The sequence below is a fragment of the Callorhinus ursinus genome, unplaced genomic scaffold, assembly GCF_003265705.2.
Source record: "Callorhinus ursinus isolate GAN/ISIS: 27379988/994484 unplaced genomic scaffold, GSC_fseal_2.0 scaffold48, whole genome shotgun sequence".
Lineage (NCBI taxonomy): Eukaryota > Metazoa > Chordata > Mammalia > Carnivora > Otariidae > Callorhinus > Callorhinus ursinus.
Window position 1 is genome coordinate 4,230,231 of NW_027397110.1, and position 12,571 is coordinate 4,242,801.

Genomic DNA, 12,571 nt, shown 5'->3' on the forward strand with positions numbered 1-12,571 from the left:
TATTGAGCTCCAGCTGTATGCCAGACACTGCACTGGGCCCTGGGGAAGTGGTGGGAACAAGACGGAAGAGGTTCCTGAACCCAGAGATTTGACTGTGGTTGGGAGAAGTGCTGTGATACATGAAGAGACATAAAACTCCAGATGACTAGCTTCTATGAAGCAAGGAAGCAGATGATAAGATGGAGCAACAGAAGGGGAGGCTGGGAGAGGGGCAACTTGAGAGTGCTTCCAGAAGCAAGTGCAAAGGCCCTGAGGTGGGAAAGGGCATGGTCAGTAAAAAGCAAGGAAGTGGGGAGGCCAATGTGGCTGTGATCTGGGGAGCCAGGGAGGGAGGTGAGAAGGGAGCTGGAAGCTGGGGAGGAGCCGTATCACCTCCCGCCAGTGTGATGGAGGAGGGAAAAGCAAGGGGCACCTAGGTCCTTGGGCTGGCTCCTCTCCTTTTTCCCTTCTGCTGGCTGGTGGCACATGAGAACATTTAGTCTCTTTGCTGGTTGGGTGTGTGATCCCTGGAGCCCCCCTGCCTTACCACAAAAGGATTTTCAAAGGCAGTTTCTGAGTGTTCGATGGTCTTCCAGATTGACCACGGTTTGAGTCCTGCGCAATGGTTCTGGCACATACTCAGCCCATCTATGAAACACATGCTGTTTATTCCACGGCGCTGAGTGGGTCCCAGGGGGCTATTTTCCTCCATTGTGTAAATCCATGCTTAGAGAAGTTTAGCACACAGATTATGCACTCAGCCAGCTGAAATGATTCTCTGTTGCTATTACAGTCGATGGTGAAAATCACACACACCACTTTGTAAAGTAAATGATTTTTTTCACCTGATAGATCATAATAGCTCTCCAGAGTTGTTAAGGTCTAAACAGTCCATTGAGAGCTTGTAGAGGTAGGAGGAGGGGGCTGGGGTGGTGGTTGGGGGAGAGGAGTCTCATCATGCCATTCCTTCTGGAAATCTGGCACGACGAATATGGGCGCTGACTTTTCCTGGAACTCCAGTCTGCACGTAATGGGCTCATAAATATCACTGAGTATTTTTCTGTATTTCCAACACAAGTTTCTGTCTGGCTGACACCCAACCCCCACCCGTTTTCGGTCAGCCCTTTGTAATGTGTGTAAGGAGCAGAGGGAGGGCCATAAAAGTGTTTACGGTATCATAAGCACACAACCACACGCCACTCTGCTCTGAGGTCTAAGCTCAGACCCACGTCTTGAGGAAATACACCCACTCCCCCGATGCTCCCCTTTAGAGAGTACAGCCATTACCCACTGAGCACTCTCTGTGGGCCATGCGCCACCCTGTTCTAACTCCTTTATCTGTGTCCAACAGTCTAACAAAACGATGTGCAAAGCCAGTTGATGTCATTCCTGTTATTTAGATCAGGAGACTGAAGTAGGACAGGCTGTGACCTACCCCAGTCCCACGAGTAGTCACATGGTAGGCGCTGGAGACTCACTGAATGAATGCATGAACGCATGGGCGGGACAGAGTGAGAAGTCTTGAGTGTTGGCATGCAGCCATTCCACGCCATCCTTCTCTCGCCGCCCCCCCTTGCCACCTGCCACAGCGTGGGGACAGGTGGGTGCTCCCAGGCACGAGACTCAGCCAGTTGCCTACAGCAGACCAGAGAGTCCACGAGGGACTTCCTCCAGGAGTGACTTATGGGCCACCCATATCGGAACATTGGGAGGAGCTCAGGAATCTGCATTTTGACCAATTCTGTAGGTGATTCTTATGCAGAAGATGGAGCGTGTGTCTATTAAGATGAGAGAAAATAAAAGTGGAGATACTGTTCTGGTGAAGACAGTTTTGGATAGTTTTCCAATAATGTTCCCCCCTCCTTTATATTGTGATAAAACATACAGAACACAAATTTTAACATTGTAACCATTTTTTCCCTAAGAAAATGTATACAGCTTATTTTTTACCAGTAACAGAATTACATGGTGATATCGTATGGATGCCCTTTTTTTTTTTTTAAAGATTTTTATTTATTTATTTGACAGAGAGAGACACAGCGAGAGAGGGAACACAAGCAGGGGGAGCGGGAGAGGGAGAAGCAGGCTTCCCGCCGAGCAGGGAGCCCGATGCGGGGCTCGATCCCAGGACCCTGGGATCATGACCTGAGCCGAAGGCAGACGCTTAACGACTGAGCCGCCCAGGCGATGCACTCTTGATATGAATATGATTTTGGGATTCTTAAGATCTCTACTAACAGGGTTCTTCCATTATTTATGTCCTTTTTTGTTACTTAAAATTTTTATTGGAGTGAACACAGTGTGATATTCATTTCAGGTGTACAATATAGTGATTCAACAATTCTACGCAATACTCGGTGCTCATCACAGTAAGTGTCTCTTAATTCCCTTCACCTGTTTCACCCATCCCCCTCCTCCTCCCCTACGTTTTAGGCATTTTTAAGTGTACAATTCGGTGGCATTGACAATCCCATTGCTGTACAACCATCACCACCATCCATCTCCAGAAACTTTTTCATCTTCCCAAACAGAAACCCTGTCCCCAGGACACAACTTCCCATCTCCCCTTCCCCAGCCCCGTCTGGTCTCCTCTCTGTCTCTATGAATTTGCCAAATAGGGACCTCATGTAAGTGTAGTCATACCAAACCTGTCCTTTTGTATCTGGCTTATTTCACTTAGCATATGTCTTCAAAGTTTCTCCACGTTGTAGCATGTCAGGATTGTATTTCTTTTTTGGGCTGAATAATATTGCATTGTAGACCTAGACCATATGTTGTGTATGCATTCATTTGTTGGTGGACAGCTGGGATCTTTCCACCTTTTGATTATTATGAACAATGCTGCTGTGAACCTGGGTTATGAGTATCTGTTCGAATCCCCGCCTTCAGTTCTTTTGGGGATATACCAAGGATTGGAATGGCTGGATCAAATGGTAACTTTATTACAGTTGTTTTGGCATGTAGACATTTATAAAGATCATTGTTCTCAACAAATCGGAATCAATACCTCCTTTTAATAATATTTTTAAAGGAGGTTAGAAAACACATAACACAAAAATTACCATCTTTCAATGATATTTCAATAAAAATGATAAAATAAAAAATTACCATCTTAGCCATTTTTAAGTGCATAGCCCAATAGTGTTAAATATATTCACATTGTCGTGAAGCAGATCTCCAGAACTTTTCATCAGGCAGAACTGAAACTCTATATACATTCAACAACAACTCCTTTTCCTTCCCCCTCCCCCGCCCCTGGGAACCACCACCCTATTTTCTGTTTCTATGAATTTGACTACTTTAGATACTTTATGTAAGTGGGATCAGTCAGGTAAAAAATATTTTGTCATGCCCCTGTAGTATGCTGAGATGAAATTCACAGATACCACTTTCTCGTAACACAATTCTGAAGGGGAAAAAAGTGTAATGCCCGAACTATAATATGAGGGAGAAGTGAAAGTGATTGATAATAAAATGCATATTCCAGCATATAAACACTTCGGTTTGACTCCACCAAAAGATTTAATGGAGCAGCAGAAGCTCACGCCCACACAGTGTTTGGAGAATTGTCAGGAATGGGACAGCTATGGATGTGAACCGTTCCAGGCAGGTGACAGTGATGGGTGCCACAGGCTCGCTGTAGGCAGCGGCAGGATCTTTCGAAACGGTCAACATTTGGTAAAGTTCCAGCAAGGACACAGAAACAGTCTTCCCTCCCATTGCTTAGTGGCTTGTAATCAAGATGTAAAAACCTCCGGGTGCATATGTGAACGTTTAGTCTCAGATAATTATAAACACTTTTCCCCACCTGCATTAATGCCCGCCAGGACATTTGAAAAAAATGTATGAGACGTGGGACCATTCTTTTTTTGTGTGAGATTATCCTTGTGCACTGAAGGACATCTAGCAAACCTGGTCCCAGCCACAAAAGGCCTGAGGTAACCCCATCAAAGTGGTAACAAGAACACACGTCATGTTTCCACAATGCCCTCCAAGGGGCGGTATACAGGAAGAAACAAAACAAACGTGCACCTTCATAAATCACAGCAACAAGAAAACCCAATACCCTTTTAACCCCCACACAGGTCAAAACACAGAACCTTGCCAACGCTCCCTCTCCCTTCCCCTCTGGGGGCTAGGGGTGGGTTAGCCTGCCTTTTTTTTTTTTTTTTAAGATTTTATTTATTTATTTGACACATAGAAACACAGCGAGAGAGGGAACACAAGCAGGGGGAGCGGGAGAGGGAGAAGCAGGCTTCCCGCCGAGCAGGGAGCCCGATGCGGGGCTCGATCCCAGGACCCCGGGACCATGACCTGAGCCGAAGGCAACGACTTCAGCTGAGCCACCCAGGCGCCCCTTGCCTGACTTTTCTCATATTTCTTGATCATTTTATCATACGAGGGTGCATCCCTGAACGCCACAGTTTGCTTTTGCCTAGCTAATTTTTAAATATGTTTTTCAGTTCTTTAAATTGACAAGCTCTCCCTACCTGCTTTTCTTTCTTTCTTTTTTTTTTTTTTTAAGGTTTTTCTTTTTCCTTTACAATTTATCTGCTAAGGACTGAGGCTGTTTGGCCTGTGGAGTTTCCTGCTGTCTATAGATGGTGTGAAATGCCTTCTTGTGGTGCCATCCAGCATGTTCCTCTGTCTGCTCTGTTTGCGGCACGGTGGCACCAGACACCTGGTGTCCCAGCTTTTGGCAGGACTCTTGGTGCTGTTGTCTTTGTCTGCTTGCTTGTTTGCTTCCTTCCTTCCTTCCCTCCCTCTCTCCCTCCCTCCTTCCTTCCTCCCTCCCTCCTTCCTCCCTCCTTTCCTTCTTTCTTGCTCTTTTCCATGCATCTCTTTTCTCCCCCACCAAGAATTTTGGTTCTCAACAACACAGGGATGACACAGTTACAACATCTGACTCCAATCCCCATCTGTCAAGGTCTAACCCACTCATCAAGGTCAGTGACCTCCATGTTGCCACATCTGATGGTCAGTTGCCAGGTCCTCATCAACTTGACCCAACAGCAGCATTTGACTCAAAGCAGCCACTCTCTCCGTGAAACCTTATTCTTCTCTTGGCTTCTAGGACACCCCACTCTCCTGCTCTCCTTCTCTTCCCTGGTGCCCTCCTTTATGGATTCCTCTCCATCTCTGCAACCTCTGGCTGCCAGCTCATTCCTCGGCATCCACACTCATTCCCCGTGTGATCTCACTGTGGCTGCATCTGCCAGCCCATCACAGCCTGGGCTTCTCCCCAGGCGCCTGACTCCTGTGTCTCCTCCACATCCCCCATGGACATCGTGTAGCCATCTCATACTTAGTGTGTCCAGAGGGTATTTTTCTCTGTCTTCCCATCTCAGTAAATGGATGGCCCCAACCTTCTAGATACTTAGGACAAAAGCCAAACATGTGGGAGTCACCCTTGACTCATCTCTTCCTCTCACCCACACACAAGCCATCAGGAAATCCCTTGGCTCTTCTGACACAGATCCAAAATCAGAGCTCTCCTCATTGGCCCCTTTATCTGCCTCCTCCTTCACGCTCTCGTTGTCTCCTGCCTGGATTTCAAAGACAGCCTCCCACCTGGTCTTTCTGCTCCCCCTGCCCTCCCTGGTCTGCTCCCCCACAGCAGCCCAATGATCCTGCTACGTCCCAAGACCCTCCTTTGCCCAAACTCCCCCACCCCACGGCTCCCATCTCATTTGTGGGGAAGGCCAGCATCCTCACAATGGTGAGCAAGGCCCGGTGTGATCTGACCCCGGGGCCTGCTCTCTGCCCCACTGCTCCCCCAATCCACCCCACTCCAGCCCTTTGCCTCGACTCCCTTCCCCCGACGCCACGTACTCCTTCACTGTCTTCAGGGTCCTTTTTCAAATGTCACTGTGTCAGAAAGGCCTTCCCTTCCCTGCCTAATAGGATAATAGCCCCCAGCCCTGGCCTCACTTCATTTTTCTAAAGCAGCATCCTCATTTCTCCCTCTGGTTTATTTAGTGGTTGTTATTGGACTGTAGGCTCTACCACGGTGGGCCGTTGTGTCTGTCTGGTTTTGATACTGGCTCTCCAGTGCCTAGAACAACCCTTGGCCTGTGGTCATGTCACTATATGCTGATGAATGAGTACATGAATGGGTGAAGAACCAATGACTATCCTGTTCGGGGGAGCGAGGCTCAACTCAGCCTGACTGAGCACTTTGGCTCTTACACCTAACCCTCTCTCTCTCTCTCTCTCTCTCTCTCTCTCTCATTGTGGCAAAATATAAATGACATAACCCCCCCCTTTTTAATCATTTCAAGTGTAGAGTTCGGAGATGTTAAGTATATTCACAGTGTTGTGCAACCATCCGTCTCCAGAACTTTTCCATCTTCCCAGACTGAAACTCTGTCCCCATGACATGCGAAGTCCCCATCCCCCTCTGCCAGACCCTAACAACCACCAGTATACTTTCTTTCTCCATGAATTCGACTCCTCTATGTACCATATAAATGGAATCATGCAGTATTTTTGTGCGTGGGTGTCTGGCTTATTTCACTGAGCATAACGTCCTCAGGGTTCATCCATGGTGTAGCCTGTGTCCGAATCTCCTTCCTTTTTAAGGTGGAATCACATTTCCCTGTGTGTACGTACACTGTGTGTACATTTCACATTTTGTTTATCCATTCATCCATTGGTGGACATTGGGTTATTTCCACCTTTAGGCTGTTATGAATAGAGCTGCGATGAACACGTGCATACAAATATCTGTTCGAGTTTCTGCTTTCGGTTCTTTGGGGCCTACATCCCCAGAAGCGGGATTGCTGGGTCATATGGTAACTCTGTGTTTAATTTTTTTTGAGGAGCTGCCACACCTCACTTTTTTCTTTCTCAGGAAAATGTGTTTCCCAGCTCTCCTCAAGCCTCATCTCCTGGGTGGCAGTTCTGTAGCCATCTGCGTCCATGGAGCGTCTGGCCTGAGGGCTTCCCTCTGTGTCCAGTGGACTCCTGGCCCAGGTCCATGGTGGACACTCCAGTTGGCGTTGAACCCATCAGTTTCGTCCTTCCCCGCTACCTCTCGGTGCCACTAGATGGCGCGGGAGAGTAGTTCAGTTTTGTTTCCGGGGGAGAAAGCCCTCTTTTGTTCCTCCTGCCTGGGTGGGGGTGGGCGTTGGGGGGCGATCGCCCTTCAGAGCTCCATATCTGGGATCACACTGCCTTGAAACTTGGCGTTTCTGAGTTTGTAATGTCTTTAGTTGGGGAAGCCCACACCATCCTTCTTAAAGGGGGTAATGGTGTTGGGAAGACACTGGCACATCGGAAAAAACAGCAGATGGGGTGTCAGGAAATCCTCCTCTGTGTGACCTGAACGCCTCATCTAGGCTCCCCTGGCACCCCATCAGATGTTCCTCTACCTGTAAAATCGAAGGGTTGGATTGACCTGTGGTTCTCAGTTCTGGGAGAGGGTGAAGACCCGCTGGGGAGAGAACACAGCAATGCTGGTTGAATCAGAACCTCCAGGCACTTTGTCAAAGCTCCTCAGGTGATTCTAATGTGGGAGGCGGAGAACCCCTGGGTTAGGTGGGCCGAGACCCCTTCCAGCTGGAAGGGGCTCTTAACCACCTGAGACACCAGCTGTTCTCCAAACATAGGGGACAGGGATATATCAACCCCCTCCCCAGGGAATTTGTCAGAAGACACCTGCTATCCAGGGACCCCCATCCCAAGCTTCGAATGAGTGGGACAGGGTACGCCGGCTCTAAGCCCTTTGAAACAGCCCTCCCCAGCACTGCAAGGCACTGCTGGGCACTCATGAGATGCTCAAGGAATGTTTGGCTAAATAGTCTCATTTAATTAAGGAAAGCTTCCAGAAGAAAGTGATCCCAGAGCTGAGCCTCGAAGGCCAACCAGGAATTAGGACAAAGAAGGGTGAAGAGCTTTCTCCCCCGGGGCAGCTGGAACAGTGTGTGGTCTTATTGTGGGATCGTGGAGCGCAAGGGTCAAGAAAGAGAGAATTCTTGAGATGTTGTGTGATGCAGCTTAGTGAGTTTATTTGAATAGCGTGGGGACAGGAGCCCTGGGCAGAAAGAGCTGCTGTTTTGCTGTGTGAAGCTGGTGGTTCCATGCTTAGTCATGCTCAAGGGGCAGGGGAGGCGCAGGGAGTATTAGATCATAAATGTCTTCTTCGAACTTCTACTTGTGAAACCAGTTTCATGAGATTTCTCTGGTGCTTGTCATCCAGTTCAATATTGGCTGTCGGTGAGGTGGATGGGCAGCCAGGAGACCCTAGAAGAACGCAGCAGTCAGGGCGTCTTTGATGGTTATCACAGCTACGCAGGCTCTAGGTCAGCCTCCCGGGCTACTGAAGGTAAGCCTGCTCCCCTCCCTCCGGCATCCCAGGGGTGTGGGGCCGTGAGGGCTGGCTGAGTCCTCGAGGGTGGCTCACCCCTTCTCCAGTGGGGCCCTGCAGGATGGGACAGGAAGCAAGGTGGACGCATCCCCGGGTGGGGAAGCCGTAGCTGCTGCAGCTGAGATGTCTGGGCTTTGCTTCGTGTGTCCTGGAAAAGCCCGCGGGGCTTGAAGGGGGGGGTGTGGGAGGGGTCAGGCATTTCCGGTGGGTGATAGATGGAGCCCTGAGGGTGGGCCAGAAGAAGGGGGGCAGGAGGAAGGAGGCCGGCTGGGAGGTGAGGGCACTCACCTGGGCCCAGAGCGCTGAGAGTGATGGAGGAGGGAGAGGGTGGGTGGATTTGGGAACCAGGAAGGGGAAGGAGGAGGCGGGGAGGACCGGTGAGGGCGGGGCCTTGCTGGCCATCGTGCGGGCTCCGCTCTCACCGAGGGCCTCTGGGAACTGTTGCGGGGTTTGAATCAGGTCCCAACCTGGTGTAGAACCACTCTGGCTCAGGTGTAGAGATGAGGGGGAGGGAGAAAGCAGGGCGGTCATCAGGAGGAAATTCAAACAGTCCCGTGGTCTCTGGGTCCAGTGGTGGTGGTGGAGAAGGGGAGGAGAGGTCAGTCTGGACGCTTGACAAAGACAGAGCCACCTGCATTGCTGATGGATTGGATGTGGGAACGAGAAAGGAGTCATGAGGACTCCAAGCTTTGTACCTGGCCCAGCAGCTGGAAGGCTGAACTGTCCCTCGCGGGACTTTGGAGACTGGAGAGGGTTGAGGTGGAGAGTTTGGGGTGGGGGTGCCTGCTGGGCCGTCAAGGGGATGGAGCTGCCAGACGGGTAGAAGCCAGGGCTGGAGGGTAGTCTGAGAGTCACCGTGCGTGATGGAATTTAACGTCGAGGGACATCAGCACACCCGTTGGCTTGGGCGGTGGAAGGCACTGGGGACCCGGGCCACTGCAGCCTCAGAGGGCTGGGGGGCTTAAACGGCAGACATTTCCTTCTGGAGGCTGGAAGCCTGAGGTCAGAGGACAGCATGGTGGGGTCCTGGCGAGAGCCCTCCTCTGGCTTACAGACGGCCCCCTTCTCGCTGTGTCCTCACAGGGCGGGAGGGGTGGGGAAATTGTTAAGTGGAGACAGAGACAGAGCCAGCTCTCTGGGGTCTCATAGAGACACTAATCCTATCAGGTTAGGGCCCTGGCCTTATGACCTCATTTTAACCTGAATTACTCCCTTAGAAGCCCCGTCTCTCAATACAGCCACACTGGCGGTTAGGGTTTCAGGATACAGATTTGGGGGGCGGGATACAAGCACACCATCTCCCATGCGGGGGCAAGGCCCCCCATCTTCCAGCCCAAAGGACCAACCCCCACCGGTAGAGTGCAGAGCACTCCGAGGACTCTCCTGCCCCCTCCACTTCTGGAACAACCTCTTCCCTACTCTGCGCACCCATTTTCCAGGCCCAGCCCAGATGCTCACCCTCGTGAATGAACTCTTTCTTTCTTTTGAAAAACTGTGTTGACACCAAACTCGTCATATTGTATATATCGAATATGTACGGGTTTTAGCAGATCAATTAGACCTCAAGAAAGCTGTTTAAAGAACTCTATTGCCATCTTTTGTTTGCTTTTCTTCCTCTGCTCTTGCGGCTTTATAAACTTCCCTATAGTCACATTATTGAGGTGTGATTTATATGCAGTAAGCCGCACCCATTTGAACGATAGAATTTGATGAGTTGTGACGTGTTTCCCTTTGTGAGAATTAGCGCAGCAGCGAAGATGCAGACCACTGTCGTCACCCCAGATTTCCTGGGTCCCCCCTTCCCCGTCCTCTCTGCCCCCCACTTCGCCAGGGCCTCTGTCTCCCAACAGATGCCTGTTTGCATTTTGTAGGGCTGCATACAAAAGGAACTGGGGCGTAAACTCTTTTGTGTCCAGCCTCTGGCACTCAGCATAAGGACTTGGAGATTCCCGTCTCTGTGTGTGTCGTAATTAATTTCTTTTTAGTTCCTGCATATTATTCCAGGGCATGATAAGCTGTCTTCTTATCATCCATGTCCCCTTTGTTGGACACTTGGGTTTTCAGCTTGGGGCGATCATGAATAATGCTGCTCTGAGCATTTGTGCGCAAGTCTTTGTCCGGGCAGAAGCTTTCGTTTCTCTCAAGTTTGTGCCCAGAAGTGAAATTCCTGGGTTGTATGGTAGGTGTGTGTTTCACTTCCCCAGATACTCTGGTTTCCTGTGTGGTTGTACTGTTCGCACTCCGCCGAGCAGTTAGAACTCACGCTTCCAATGCGTGAGTGATTCAGGTCAGCTCTGTTCTCACCACTTCTTGGTTCACGGTTTTACACTTAGACAAACAATTTAGCCATTCTCTTGTGTGTAGAGGTGTCTCATGGTGGTTTCAGTCTGCGTTTCCCTGATGACTACTGATATTGACCATCTCTTCATGTGTTCAGTCTTGTAGGTTCTCTTGCGAAGTTGTGAGCACCTTGCTGATCCCGTTAGCTGGATATATCTCTTCCTTCAATCCCCATGATAAGGGTATGAATTAAAATGGTCTTCCTTATTTTATCGTGATTTATCCATCACCAGATTAGAAATTTCTCAGAGGTAAGAACGGGTTCTCTCTCCCCTGCGCACGCCCTGCTTGCTTTGCCCAGCACAGCGGGGCCCGGTAGGAATTCAGGGAAATTGTTTAACTCCATTGGGAAGACTCCAGCTCCCAGCTGATCCTGCTCCAGAAGAGTGGAGCCCTCTGTGGGAGGAAGGGCTCCCTCTAAACTCCTTGTAATGAGCAGACAAATTAAGAAGATCTCCTTCTTTCCACGGAGATGAGCATGTAAATTAATGAAAGCTATTCTGAACTCCCCACTTCTCAGCAAAGATTAGGCAAGAAAAGAATAAGATATCAGAAGACAAACGGGTATAAAGATCTGGAAGGGACCAAGGGCTGCTCATTGTTCTTGGTGTCTCGAAGTCTGATAAGCCGTGGTTATATTAACATGGCAGAGTCCTGGGGTGTTGACACCATGATAGTGCCCCGGCTACAAACTGAGTTCCATGATTAATTTCTAAGAACATTTCTAATGATGCAAACCCAGTTACCATAACACTGCTATTACCCAGCATCATGAGAAAATGCTGCTTTTGCTATAAGTTAATTTTCCAGATAACTGAAAAGCACTCCTTTGCTAAAACCCTTCTTTCACTTTAACTTTTTAGATGAACACTATTCTAAAGCAGAAGATATGCTTTCTTTCATTCTTTGTTGAAAAACTCTGATGGGGCGCCTGGGTGGCTCAGTCGGTGAAGCATCTGCCTTCAGCTCAGGTCATGGTCTCAGAGTCCTGGGATCGAGTCCCGCATCGGGCTCCCCGATCAGCGGGGAGTCTGCTTCTCTCTCTGTCCCTCCCCCCTCCCTGGCTCGTGTGCGCTTGCTGGCTCTCTCGCTCTCTCTCTCATAAATAAGTACAATCTTTAAAATAAACTCGCATAAAATACACGTATCATTGCATTGACCACTTGAACCATTTTAAGTGTGTAATTCAGTACGTTCACATTGCTGTATAACCACCACCACTGTTCATTTCCAGAACTTTTTGTCTTCCTAAATTGAACTGCTTTCCCCATCCAATACTAACTCCCTGTTCCTCCCTCCCTCAGCCCCCGGCGCCTAGGGTCTACTTTTTGTTTCTCAGTCTGAGGACTCTAGAAACTTCATATGGTGGAAGCATGAAGTGTTTGTTCTTTTGTGGCTGGCTTATTTCCCCCCACATCATGTCCTCAAGGCTCTCCCGTGTTGTAGATTGTACCGAAATGCCCTTCCTTTTTTTTTTTTTTAAAGATACCACTTGATTTTTTTCTGCATGCATTGTTTCTTTTTTTTTTTTTAAGATTTTATTTATTTATTCATGAGAGACAGAGAGAGAGAGAGAGAGGCAGAGGGAGAAGCAGGCTCCCAAGGAGCAGGGAGCCCGATGCGGGACTCGATCCCAGGACCCTAGGATCATGACCTGAGCCGAAGGCAGACGCTTAACCTTCTGAGCCACCCAGGCGCCCCCGAAATGCCCTTCCTTTTTAAGGCTGAATCAAACACCGTTGTAAGGGTGGACCAGTTGCGTTTGCCCACTCATCTGTTGATGGACAACTGGGTTGCTTCCACCCTTTGGCTATTGGGAATCAGGCTGCCATGAACATGGGTGTGCACATATCGGCTTGAGTTCCTGCTCTCAATTCTTGTGGG

The 12,571-nt window shown here is 49.3% G+C and overlaps 1 long non-coding RNA gene across 1 annotated transcript in view; it reads left to right on the forward strand.

Annotated features, from left to right (window-relative positions):
* The window catches only part of LOC141370853 (uncharacterized), a 46,837-nt gene extending 35,944 nt beyond the window's left edge, over positions 1 to 10,893 (forward strand). The window contains exon 4 of the long non-coding RNA XR_012375298.1: positions 10,793 to 10,893. This is a non-coding gene — a long non-coding RNA (uncharacterized lncRNA). The remainder of the gene's footprint in view (positions 1 to 10,792) is intronic.
* The last annotated feature ends 1,678 nt before the right edge of the window (positions 10,894 to 12,571 follow it).